General features: G+C 30.9%; 1 long non-coding RNA gene across 1 annotated transcript; it reads left to right on the top strand.

Annotated features, from left to right (window-relative positions):
* The first annotated feature begins 10,086 nt into the window (after positions 1–10,086).
* On the top strand, positions 10,087–11,790 carry LOC147079778 (uncharacterized). Its single transcript, XR_015070325.1, has 3 exons — positions 10,087–10,179; positions 10,578–10,769; positions 11,185–11,790. It is a non-coding gene; the product is annotated as an uncharacterized LOC147079778 (long non-coding RNA).
* The last annotated feature ends 2,278 nt before the right edge of the window (positions 11,791–14,068 follow it).

Raw genomic sequence — 14,068 nt, 5'->3', positions numbered from 1 at the left:
CTTATTTTTTTAAAATAGACATACAATTAGATATTTATGTTAATATTTTGCTAAAACTATCGAGCTATCGAGATAAACTATCGTTTGTAAAATATTCTATTTCGAACGCTGCTTTAATATTATGGTTAAAAGACAAGACACAAACGGACACCAACAATCCTCGCAAGAAAAATCGCAATCACTTAGCTGCAGGTCAGGTCTTCATCGCTATACAATACAGAACGTGCTGAATATCTGGGTATATGGTCCCAGTGACGTCCCTAGATAAAATCTCGCCCCTAGGCAGCACTAAAATGCCGCCCCATTTTTTTATATAGTGTTTTTTTATCATCCTTTCATGATTCCAATATCTACGAAATGTGTTGAATGAAACAGACTAAAATCGTGGACCAGGAGTGGAGGTGAGACGCTCTGTAAAATAGGGTACCTACATCTTTAGTTTCGACAGCCAACGTGTAGTCAACCAATAGTGCGCACTGGTTAATAAGGCAGCCAGTAATTATTCACAAATCTGCATGTGTTGTTTCTGGTTGAAGGACGTTGAAATGCAACGAAAATAAACTAGACATCGCGAATCCGACAGAAAAATTACAGTCATGTTAAACCTTTTATGTTAATTAATACATTTTATTTCCAACTAGTGAGCTGATTTTTTAATGGGAAAGATATTTTAGTAATTAAGTTTAGGTAGCTATTTCTATTTATATCAAATGAATCTCCTCGATTTTCTGATCTTCAAGTAACTGTCGCCAAGTGATGCTCAATCTGCCTACCCCCACGGAACGCCATTGTACGGTCCACTTGGGAATCTTGCATAATGCAACCATTAGGTAATGATATCCATAATTTAAGATATTTAAAAAAAAACACTAGGTCACTTGATATTAAAATATATAATAATATATAAATAAATTATCACAAACATGTATCAACTTACCTATGAAACGTAATACCATCTTCTTGCTTATCAGTACGGCTACCACATTTTAGTACAACACACACAACCATCTTTTCTACTTAATTAACCAAATATTTACCACTGACTTTATATTTAACACAAAAAATAGCAATTTTAGCAACACGCGCTCACAGGTTATCGACACTTAGCTATGAGACAAACTAAGATTTCATGGTGACACCATAGCAAGATATCTTACACATCTGTAAACCTTTTATCTTACTCTAGCGCATGTTGCAGAGATTATAAGGGTGCCGAATACTTTCTCACTCGCACTTATGCATCATTATTGTTCAGGCCTTGGTTTCAATACTGTGTCCATACCAAAATGAAATTTCATTTAAATAAAAGCATTTCAAGTACACATCTTTATTTTCTATAAAAATGTTTTGTAAAATAAATATAAACAATACTAAAACTATGAATTAGTCAAAAATCTTTTCAATACATTGGTGAAAACTTGAACTAAATTTTACACGATCATAAAATAATAATTATTTTTATAACGCTTTTATAAAGTTTATACTAAGTAGGTAATGTCTTTAAATGAAATGAAATATTTTTCATTTTAACGATTTTAGATGACTACATATTTATTAATTAAAATACTTTATAATGTAAATTATCAAAAAATTCTCAAATTGCAAGCATCTCCTATATATTATCGCTAGGTGGAGTATTCATGTTAATAATGGCGGCACGTTGCATTGTGCGTGGTTCCCCCAGTAACTTTTTATGTCTATTTTTTACCATACAGGATCATGGTCAGATGATATGTTTCTGAATTAGTTTTAGTGGATGTTATGCTATTTATGTAATTTACATAGGTAGTTAAATTGATTTCTTACATTTTCCATCTTCATCTTATGGAGATTTCGAAGTATACCTACAATTGCTTTTCTGGAAGTTGTATTATTGTGTTAATCACAATCATACTTTGGTTAAAATAATTGCAATTGTAGTACTTTTCCCCGATCACTTCTCAATCCTACTAACTCACCATTTTTACCATTACCGATATTTGCATTGAAATCTCCTAATCAGTTTCAAACACCGACTTGTAATATGTACATATATTTTTACTTTTTTTTCAGATTTCTTCAACTTTCAAATAATATCTTCAATTCCTCAAGCCGCATTAATCGACAGCCAAAACCCTTCGCCACCATAATTTCACGTCATGGATCAACTTCCGCCAGAAATGTTGATGTTAATATTTTCCTACTTACCATACGAGTCGATAAAAAATGCTGAGAGTGTATGTACACACTGGAAAGATGTGGCTAGAATTCCGGCAGTTTGGGATCGAATACCGATTAAATTCGATGGTAGTTGTCCTCAACCCGTGAAAATGTTTCTAGACGAATATGGAGCCCATAGCAACCTTATACAAGAACTTGAATTGACCAAGGTTGTGGGTTTTGATGTATTGAAAAGTATTTTGGAAATTTGTCCCAAAATTAAAATACTTACTCTGAAGAAATGCTTAAGTTTTCAGCTTTGTACAGGACTTGTTGAGTCTCTTTCTCAATTGGAAGAGCTTAATATAACTGACTTTTATTGTAATAGAACTATTGCGATAACACTTGATTTCAGTCTACTAACTAAATTGAATAAGTTTAGTAGCAATTTGCATTTGAGTGACCAAACGTTGAAGAGCCTTCTACACTGTGGAGAATTGGCTCATTTCAATATTGTAGGTACATTTGCAGAGGTACCCGAAAGTAGCATTATAAATTTGATAAAGCAGCAGAAGCTAAAATTAAAAACAGTAGGCTTGCGAAACTGCACTGAAAGCATAATGTTTCATATATCAGATTGTCTCAATATTTCCAAACTTGCATTCTCCAATAATTTTGGTGTGACGAATTTTGCATTAAGATCGTTAAATAAAATAAGTAATCTACAGGTTTTGTATTTGGAGGATTCTACGCTTAACTCCAATAAATTGATAGATGTATTCGTAAGTGGCGCGATGGATAACTTAGTTACACTTGAAGTTATCAAGGTTCAACATTTTAGCCTAGAAGTATTAGATGTAGTTGCGCAAAGGTGTCCTCAAATCCGAAAATTAGTGATCAGATATTGTCCAGTTATAACGAACCGACTGACATTGAGTATGCTTAGGGAGAAATTTCAAAATCTTAAAAATATAAATGATATACTTCAACTGTAAAAATCAAAATGGGATGAAATTCGTGAATCCCATTTTGATTTTGCATAGGTACCCCTTCCCATCAGATTGAATACACCTAATTCATATTGCGTAAAGTGAATTAAAAATGATTATCTATTCAATTCATAGTCCTTTTCAACAATTTTTATTTTATGTTACCGTTAGCTGTGTTTGATTATTTCGTGAAATAGGTCTTGACAAGTTTTTAAGACATTGTCTAATAACATTGTATATCGTATCTTTCTTTGGGGATACTTGTGAACATTATGAAAAAAAATAAAAATAGTATATAATATATAGCCATTGTCCCATATTGGTTTCGCATATTAATATGTATTTATTATTGTCAAATTGAGCACAACTCACTCGCATTGCGTAAAGCGAATTAAAAAGTGACCAACTATTTGTTGAATGTCATTCTTTCATAGTATTGACAAGTTTTATTTTATGTTGGCTGTTTTATATTATTTAGTGAAATAAGTCTTGACAAGTTTTTAAAAGATTGTCTAATGACGTTTTATATATAATAATGATTGTGTATATTAGTAAAGTGTTAAATTTCATTTATGTTAAATAAAGGGGGACTCTTGTAAACATTATGGAAAAAGATAAAAATTAAAAAAATAGTGGGTAAATCTAGCCATTGCTATCTAGTCTTTTATTATTTCGTAAAATAACTCTTGGCGAGTTTTTAAGAGACCTGATAACATTTTATCTCGTCTCTTTCTTTGGGGATACTTGTGAACATTATGGAAAAAAAAATAAAAATAGTATATATGGCCATTGTCCTCTATTGGTTTCGCATATTAATATGTATTTATTATTGTCAAATTGAGCACAACTCACTCGCATTGCGTAAAGCGAATTAAAACGTGACTATTTGTTGAATGTCATTCTTTCATAGTATTGACAATTTTTATTTTATGTTGGCTGTTTTATATTATTTAGTGAAATAAGTCTTGACAAGTTTTTAAAACATTGTCTAATAACGTTTTATCTTGTTTTTTTATTTATTAAATATTGTGTTAAATAAAGGGGGACTCTTGTAAACATTATGGAAAAAGATAAAAAATAAAAAAATAGTAGGTATATCTAGCCATTGCTATCTAGTCTTTTATTATTTCGTAAAATAACTCTTGGCGAGTTTTTAAGACATCTGATAACATTGTATCTCGTCTCTTTCTTTGGAGATACTTGTGAACATTATGGAAAAAAAATAAAAATAGTATATAATATGGCCATTGTCCCCTATTGGTTTCGCATATTAATATGTATTTATTATTGTCAGTTTGAGCACAACTCACTCGCATTGCGTAAAGCGAATTAAAACGTGACTATTTGTTGAATGTCATTCTTTCATAGTATTGACAATTTTTATTTTATGTTGGCTGTTTTATATTATTTAGTGAAATAAGTCTTGACAAGTTTTAAAACATTGTCTAATAACGTTTTATCTTGTTTTTTTATTTATTAAATATTGTGTTAAATAAAGGGGGACTCTTGTAAACATTATGGAAAAAGATAAAAAATAAAAAAATAGTAGGTATATCTAGCCATTGCTATCTAGTCTTTTATTATTTCGTAAAATAACTCTTGGCGAGTTTTTAAGACATCTGATAACATTGTATCTCGTCTCTTTCTTTGGGGATACTTGTGAACATTATGGAAAAAAAATAAAAATAGTATATAATATGGCCATTGTCCCCTATTGGTTTCGCATATTAATATGTATTTATTATTGTCAGTTTGAGCACAACTCACTCGCATTGCGTAAAGCGAATTAAAACGTGACTATTTGTTGAATGTCATTCTTTCATAGTATTGACAATTTTTATTTTATGTTGGCTGTTTTATTTTATTTAGTGAAATAAGTCTTGACAAGTTTTTAAAACATTGTCTAATAACGTTTTATCTTGTTTTTTTATTTATTAAATATTGTGTTAAATAAAGGGGGACTCTTGTAAACATTATGGAAAAAGATAAAAAATAAAAAAATAGTAGGTATATCTAGCCATTGCTATCTAGTCTTTTATTATTTCGTAAAATACCTCTTGGCGAGTTTTTAAGACATCTAATAACATTGTATCTCGTCTCTTTCTTTGGGGATACTTGTGAACATTATGGAAAAAAATAAAAATAGTATATATAGCCATTGTCCCCTATTGGTTTCGCATATTAATAAATGTATTTATTATTGTCAGATTGAGCACAACTCACTTGCATTGCGCAAAGCGAATTAAAAAGTAACCAACTATTTGTTGAATGTCATTCTTTCATAGTATTGACAATTTTTATTTCATGTTGGCTGTTTTATATTATTTAGTGAAATAAGTCTTGACAAGTTTTTAAAAGATTGTCTAATGACGTTTTATATATAATAATGATTGTGTATATTAGTAAAGTGTACCAAAAATAGTTTACCTTTGTTAAATAATATTGTATAAGTTTTGTTTAAAACATTCAGTTTCATTCCATTAATTAAAAGCTTTGATACCTATCTCTCAGTTGTGTTTTATTACTCACCCATTACCTATCATACTACCTATTTCTTTCTGGCGGTACAGACCTATGTGGGTTTTCGCCTTCTTCAGCAACTGCTTCCATCCAGGGTACCAACTTTACCAACAATCCCATGTTTTATAAATTCGACTCGACATTGTGCACAAGGTCGACCAACTCTTCATTTTCTTTCTGGCTTTCTGAATATCAGTTGTTAAGAGCAGATTTACTAGTACATTAACAGTGCTCGAAATGGAAAATTTAGGGAACAGGAAGCTATTAATTTTTCAAAAATGTGCAATATTAGATATAATATAAAAAAATCTTAGTTTTACATAATGTACTTTATAAAACATTTTCATCATCACCTTCATCCGAATCAGTTGTTGGTAACATAAAAAATACATAGTAATATAAGTTAACGAAAACGTTTACTAAAAAATTTAAAAAAAAAATCATTTATAATAATTATTACAAAAAAAAGCCTTTTTATTTCTTACAAACAAAAGTAAATGACAGTTAATTGACTATATCTAATGAATATATAATATCGTGGGTATACTGCGAATAAGCAATAAGTCAAAAATACTAGTTTTGAGATAATCGAGTTTGAAAGTTTGGACGGTCTTAACTTTTTTTATATATATAAAAGGCAAATTCCTTACTGCGATATTGCTTTGAGTATGACTTAGTGCAGTTTCGCACGCAGAATTTTGTGAATATAGCCTGAGAATGAGAGAAACAAATGCACTTAGTCCCTTTAGTGCCTTTTCTCTGAATAGATGTATGTCTTTTTGAATATAACATAAATTATCTTCGCCAGTTTTATAGATATGACTGTGTGTGTTTTTGAAGACTATAGAGCGTACTCTTAATAAGATTACCTCATCATTAGCACAGCAAAATTTTGACTTAGTGCTTTTTCGAAGAATACCCACAATATCTAACCTATAAATATATATATATCTATCTATGATTGTATTATCTACTTATTTTCTAGTTTATATAAAATTAATTATTATTATTTTTGTATAATACATAAATATACCTATTTTAAGATTTTTTATTTTGTATATAATACTATTAGATAATGTTTATAAATCAGACAGTGATATGTAATTAGTTTGTAAGAACCCCTCTTCTGGTGAAGGCCTCCTCCAAAGAGTCCCACTGGACTCTGTTTGACTCTCTGACGACTGTTTTTGGCTATTTGTAGCCAATTTGGGCCCGCTGTTTTTATGATTTCGTCTTGCCAACTCGCATGGGGTCTTCCTCTATAGCGTTTCCCTTTTGTTTATTTTTGTCCATCTCTCATCTTGTAGTCGCGCTACATGACCCGCCCATTTCCATTTAAGTTTTTGAGCATGGATTAGAGCGTCTGTGGCTTTTGAAATATTTCTTATTTTTTGTCTTTTGTTGATATTTAGCATACTACGTTCCATACCGCGTTGACAGCTGGTGATTTTGTTCTTTACTATGCTAGAGTATCTGTAAATGTGCATAATTTTAAACAACCTCAGACTTGTAGATATTAGAAAAAATATTTAAATATTCACACCATGTGGGCATGTGGGATAATTTATTCTAATAGATTTCTGATGTTGTTGAAATTATTAATTATTATGTAAGTCATCATCATCATCATCAGCCTGAATCTATCCACTGCTGGATGAAGGCCTCTTTAAGTTGCTTCCACTTCTCTCGGTCCTGTGCATTGCGTTGCCACGTACTTCCGCAGAACTTTATCATTTCATCGATCCAGCGGCCTCTAGGTCTACCTTGTGGACGTTTTGTACTTCTTGGATACCACTGGATGACTAGATTTGTCCAACGATTGTCTCTTCTTCGAGCTATGTGCCCAGCCCATCTCCATTTAAGGCTTTTAATAAACTCTATTACATCGCAAACCCTTGTCTGCTTCCTTATCCACTCATTCCTCTTTTTGTCCTTTCGCGTTATGCCCAGCATGCACCTCTCCATACCACATTGTGCTACTCTGAGTTTCTAACAAAGTAAATAAATAAATGTAACAAAGACAAAAGTCATGTTCAACTGCTTTGCAGGCCAAAAAGAGATCCTCATCAATGGTACTCAGCTCGAACAGGTGAAAAGCTACATCTATCTGGGACAACAAGTGTCTATAGATGGATGTATATTTGATGAAATTGTTCGCAGAGTAAACCTAGGCTGGAGTGCTTTTGGCCGCCTGAATAGTATCTTCAAAAGTGACCTTATATCGTGCCTAAAGAGCAAAGTGTTCAACCAGTGTGTGCTTCCCGTGATCACATATGCGTGTGAAACATGGACCCTAAGTATTATGTAAGTAAATATTTTCAAATATTTTTCCAATTGGATTGTGATGATTTTGTTTAAATGTATTTTATCTATTTTATTTCGTGAGTTTTCGCAATGTACCTATTATTTGCTCAATGCAATTTATATGTTATATTACATTATATATGGGTACATATTTTCTGAGATTATATGAATTGAAATTAGAAAAATATACCTGCAATACTCTCAGTCATGGAACACGAGAAGATGGTAGAAAAACACCCAGTGATGTTCCTAAATAAAATGCCGCCCCAATTTTTCTACTGTATTTTAAAACTCCCTATAACGACTTAAATACCTCTGTAATAAGGAATCTGTTCTATGAATATATAACAAAAAAGACCTTTGCGATAATAGGTATATGAAATTAATTTAAAAAAAAAACGAATACATAATATTTATTCGCTTTTTATGTTACTATAATATAGAGCAGGGGTTCCCAACCTTTTTGTACTCTAGAGAACATTCTAAAATATCGGCAAGGTGGCGGGCACCACCTATTTTTAATCGACAAACTCCTTCCATAACTTCTCATTTTCCCATAATTTATTTTCTTATATTCATAATTTATTAATAAATAATAAACAAAAATGTTTCAAAATAATAAAACTATTATTCAAATTGCATACACACAGAGAAATGTATTTACAAAACGTAAACAAAGTAAACAAAAAACACAATTACAAAGAAAACATTTTATAAAAAAATAGAATATCAATATGTCAATGTGATCTTTGGCATTGCATATCATTGGCCAGTGCCTCATAATTAGGAGAGTATGACGATAATCCTGTTAGCAAACAATCATAAAGATGCTCATCGGTGAGTCGAGATCTATATCTTGATTTTATTAAGTTCATGTGTGAAAACAATGATTTGCATAAATATGTCGAACCGAAAAATGATCCAATTTTATATGCCGCTTTTTTTAAAAAATGGGAACTTTTTTCTGTCCACTGTATTCCAAAGAAGGAAAATATCATTCTTAAGCTCCAAAATTTCTAACTCTAGTTCTTCTGTCTTACCTTGAACAAAATCTGCAATACATGCGGCCATTTCCATTACATTTATTTGGCAAGTAAAAGGATTGATACAGAAGGAAACAATTGGCTCGATATCTGTAAACTGCAAAAATCTCTCTTCAAATTTTTTTTTAACACTTGAAGATGCTTAATAAATAATCACCCGTTTAATTCATTGTTACCTAGCATTTTATTCATATGTGGGAAATGCAAGAGAGAATTGATCTGCAGATGTGATATCAACAAATCCATGATATATTAATATTTTGTAGTTATGATCCTTATCGTCACAACTACAAAATAAAAGAGAAAATCGTCTCTAGATTGGATGGAATATAGAGTAGAGTATAAAGTTAAAGAGAAGCATGAGACATACGCAAGGGCCATGGGTTACATGCATCCTTTTCAAGCTGAACAATAATTACTTCCGTAACCTCGCAACTGACAACTGTAAAAATTAAATTAGAATACAAAAAGGAATTGCACGGCTGAAGGCACGTGCAATCTATGGTTAAAAGATGTACCTGGGCGCCACACGATATTGAAACCGTGGAAGATAATAATTATATAGCAGTGTGGAAGAAAGGGGGAATAATAAATGAAAGAGCAATTTATGTACTTGACCGAAACTATATTATAGCAAAGACAAGAATATTACATTAAAAGGTTATTAAGGGCACACATGCTTACCTAGAGTTTCTGTTTTTTCATTTAAAGTTGAACTATGACATTGAATACTAGGTATGATTTTTAAAGTGAAAGTGATATTATGTTACATCTCTTTTACGCATGCTAATATGATTAAAAAGTTATTCTTTCTCTTTCTGTCACATTCGAATTTGATTACCGAAGTTTAAACATTTACTATGCGTATTAGCTGACGTGCTTCGTCGTTTACAAATTATAACATAAATTTAAAAAATATATGTATTTATAATATTAAATATATTTTATAATGTACACAGATTTTTTTAACAACTATATTATATATACTTTTATTTATTTGTCGCATATTTAAAATGTTCTTGCTTTATTAAAATCTTTTTATTAGCCGGCCAAATAAATCCGTATTTTTGGCCATAGACTAATATAAAAATCTCTCTGCTGTCAAAAGTGTCAAATATTATGTTTACAAATTGCAAGGTACCTAAAACAATTGTGTTTTATATCAGGAATAAGAAACACTATCTGTAAGTACAATATTATGTTATTTATTACTATCGTAGTATTCTGTGTGTTTTGCATATATTATTCAAGTGTTTATTTATTGTTTTCTTAGTCTATACATGCTTTCAATGTTTCATAATTCCGACGTAATACAATCCTTTTTTTGAGGTTAGTTACATTCATTCCAGAATTATATAAAACCTGTGATTTCATATATATTTGTTTGATATAATCTAAGGCGTTCTAGTTGTTATTAAACATGTTACCTGATGTTACCTGATTACTTTATTTTAGTTAATCAATCTTTTTTGATGCTTTGTATTATCACTAATCCGTTTTAATTACCACTCTTCAAACAGTCGCCAACTATAAAAGATTAAAAATCACACTATTAACAGTTCCTATGTTATGTTTTTTGCAGATGGAGAAAATGTTTACCGAGATCTTTGCTTGTCGACGGTTTCATATGAATAAGATGGAATGAAATAAATCTTTTAATTAATAATGAAATAAATCCAACTTTCGGCGTACGATTCGAACATGGCGTGATTTATGACGTCGACCATCAAGCATATACACCCATTTTATAGATTTAATAGTACAATTACACAAGGTAAATATAAAGTGACTAATGTTTAAAAAATAAAACAATTTTATAAAAACATTTTTGCACTAAATTTATTATCGATAATGATATAAAAGTTGCTATTTTGATTCGTAATATAAAATATAATATAATTGTGCATATCAGTTACTTGTATCATATTAGGTATGTCATTTGGTAGAGCTTACTCTCCAAGTCTTGTCTTTTTCAGTCTCAATATCACTTTGATATTAGAAAAATTGTCTTTCCAACACCAATGAAAGGTGCATGTATCTATACACACACATTTCAAAGGCTTTAAGTTTTCTAGATACTGTATATTACTTCTTCTCTTCGGCTATATCCGCATCTTAGTTGCAGCATATGGATACAATGCGGCGCCTCCAAGAATCTCTGTCACTCTAGTTTTTTTGCATCGTTCCAGGTCATACTAGCAGTCCGTAACTCCGCCAGATATGCTATATAGATAGTATTTAGCGGCCATCCAGGACGCCGGAATCCGGTTGGCTTGAAGAACAGGCAAACCAGATTGGGATTCTCTTCAGGCACTCGCAGCACGTGGCCGGGCCAGGTACAAAGTTGCGTATTCACTCTCAGCGTGATGGGAGGCTATTTGGTGCGTTCTTTTATCTCCCGTTACTTCTAAAATTACCGCACACCCAGTATCCGTCGTAAACATCTGTTCTCGAAGCTCAGTATATGGTTGCTCGGAGCCTTTGTAAGGTGCCATGACATAAAAACTAGTAAGATATTTAAAATAGCTGCTAGAATGAATACATTGTTGAAAGGAAATGAAAACTGATAATATGATATATCAATTAATTTGTCCATCTGAAGTTGTAGATATCAGTTAATAATTATGTGTTATACCAGTAATTAAATGCTGACTTCAAATGAAAATTGACAATTAAATATTGAAATAATATATTACCAGTTTTGATTTTTTTAAGTACTATACTATATCCATGGTTCATATTACAATGTCATAGTAAAACTTAGAAGAATAAAATATGTCGTAAGACGAAATCAATCTTGGGGTTTTAATATAAGTTAAATAAATAGTACACAGCTAATTTGTTATTACTTTGAATACATGCCATGTCTTTACATCAATAAAAAACAGAAAAACAATTTAATAATGTATAAATATTTATATAAGACTTAACAACGGCTGACATATAGTTAGACACGATGACCTCCATTTAATTTCCTCTTATTTTAAAATTCACCAAGATATATCCTAATAAGTAGGTAAGTATATTACATTTGTACATATAATAAGTAAATCAAGTACAAAATTAAATTACTATTGAAGCAGTATATATGGACCCCACAGAGTAATTAACAATATAATAATTTATATAATTATATCGGGTATATACTATATTGACACATTTTAATGAAGTCTATTTTTCTTGGTACCTACGTTCAATGATAAATGTTGTTTTATATTGTAACATAAACAATGGTAATATGCATTGATCTTTCTGATTTTTAAACTGTGATATCTATTTTATATATCTATTGATTTCTATGTGTATTATTGATACATTATTTATTTCAAATACAATAATTTCAAAACTAACAGTAAATAATATATAGAAAGCGTCATGTTGTTTAGTTGGAAAATCTACTAGGAAATTCCATCCAATCCAAATCCAATTTTTACCAGGTGGGTACTTGTAGGTCAGTTATTTTTGGAATAAAATGAATCCCTTAAAAAATATGAAATAAGAATAGAATGATAAATATTTGTGAAAATTTACCAAATCAACATGTTTAACGTGAATTTTTTCACACTAAAATGATAAATATTGTTAAGAAAATATACACAAACAGTTCATTCAGAAGTTATGACGTTTAAAAGATCCCGCGAGTTAACTCGTGCATGGCACTGATCAGTTATGAGGTGATATCAGTTATAATCATTTATGAGGAATGGTTATAAGCCATTGGCACAACCAATTTGGTTTTTGACCTTAAGAACAAAATGTAATTTTTACACGGGACCAAACTCCACGGCTGCAGAGACGAATGCTTATACAAAATATGGCACAGTGGAATCGCCAGCAAGATCTTTAGGTATCATTATTTAGATGTAAGTATACATATTATTTTGAATTTCATAAAATTACACTCGTTGTGGGTGTCTAGTAACAGTAAACTATATTAGTAAATTAGATATATCTTGATGAACTATAAAATAGTGATGTAATATAGACTTGTTGAAAATATATTAAGCATAATAAAATTTAAAATAAAAATTTAGAAAGTCAGCCTTTCTGGTTCTCTAATATTCATAGATCTACTGGTTCTGGGATCTACTATTTCTGGCAGTAGACAATTCATATAAAAGTGATATATCTTTTTTTCAATCCAAAATGTCTCGTCTTTTTTGATTAATTCTATTTTAACAGGAAAATTATGTCCCGTCCAAACTCCAAATAAACAGACATCTTTCTTAGTAATATGAAGCTGCCCCTGAATCTGGAAGTACCAATCGTGATTTTTATCTATTACCATATTCCTGTCTTTATCTACTTTCCAAAATTTAATTTTTTTCTGTACAATAGCTTCATCTGCACTTATTCCAGCAGCTGAGAAAGGACATTTTATTTCAATAATTGTATCATCATCGCTGATGCCATCTGGCGTTGCACCGATAAAATCATACACATCATCGATAAACAATCCACATCTCTCAATCTTAATTCGTTCTTGTACACTAAGCTGTTGTAAAGCTATTGATTCATTTTCTTTACCATATTTTACCGCTTTCACGTTGGCTAATGATTGGCTATATAATAAACGTTTTACCAAAGGCCCAAATTTTGTATTTTCTCGCCGCTTACACACCTTTCCAAAAACAGAGGCAGTAAGAAGGTTTCGTCGCCTTTCTAGCCATTCTGCACATTCAGATTGTAATAAAGTGCGTCTTTCTATATCCCTCCTCTCATAGTTTGTCAGTTTGAGTTTTTTCAAAAAAGTTTCTTTTCAATTGATATTGATTTTTGTCCATATCAGGTTTTTGGCAACTCTCTCCATAATCTGGATTAGATAAAGGAACAGAATGTATTGGTTTTCGCCAAGGTTTTCCTATTTTTTTTTTATTTTTTTTCAACCTTCTTGATTCTAAGCGATTTATGAAGGCTTTTGGGCTATTTTTATAAACTTGTTTTTGAATTGTGCAATGTAACTTATTTGTATTAAATGCGATTACCGCCGCTGCACATCGTCCCATGTACGATTGTCTTTGAGAGTAGTTAATTCTCTTGCCGCCTACAAATTTTGCAATCATGTTATTAAAA

Source organism: Rhyacophila brunnea, unplaced genomic scaffold (assembly GCF_057557595.1).
Source record: "Rhyacophila brunnea isolate RB1 unplaced genomic scaffold, BYU_Rbru_1.0 scaffold_1, whole genome shotgun sequence".
NCBI classification, from domain to species: domain Eukaryota; kingdom Metazoa; phylum Arthropoda; class Insecta; order Trichoptera; family Rhyacophilidae; genus Rhyacophila; species Rhyacophila brunnea.
The sequence above is the reverse complement of the archived record's forward strand: the minus strand, read 5'-3'. Positions and strand labels throughout refer to the sequence as shown.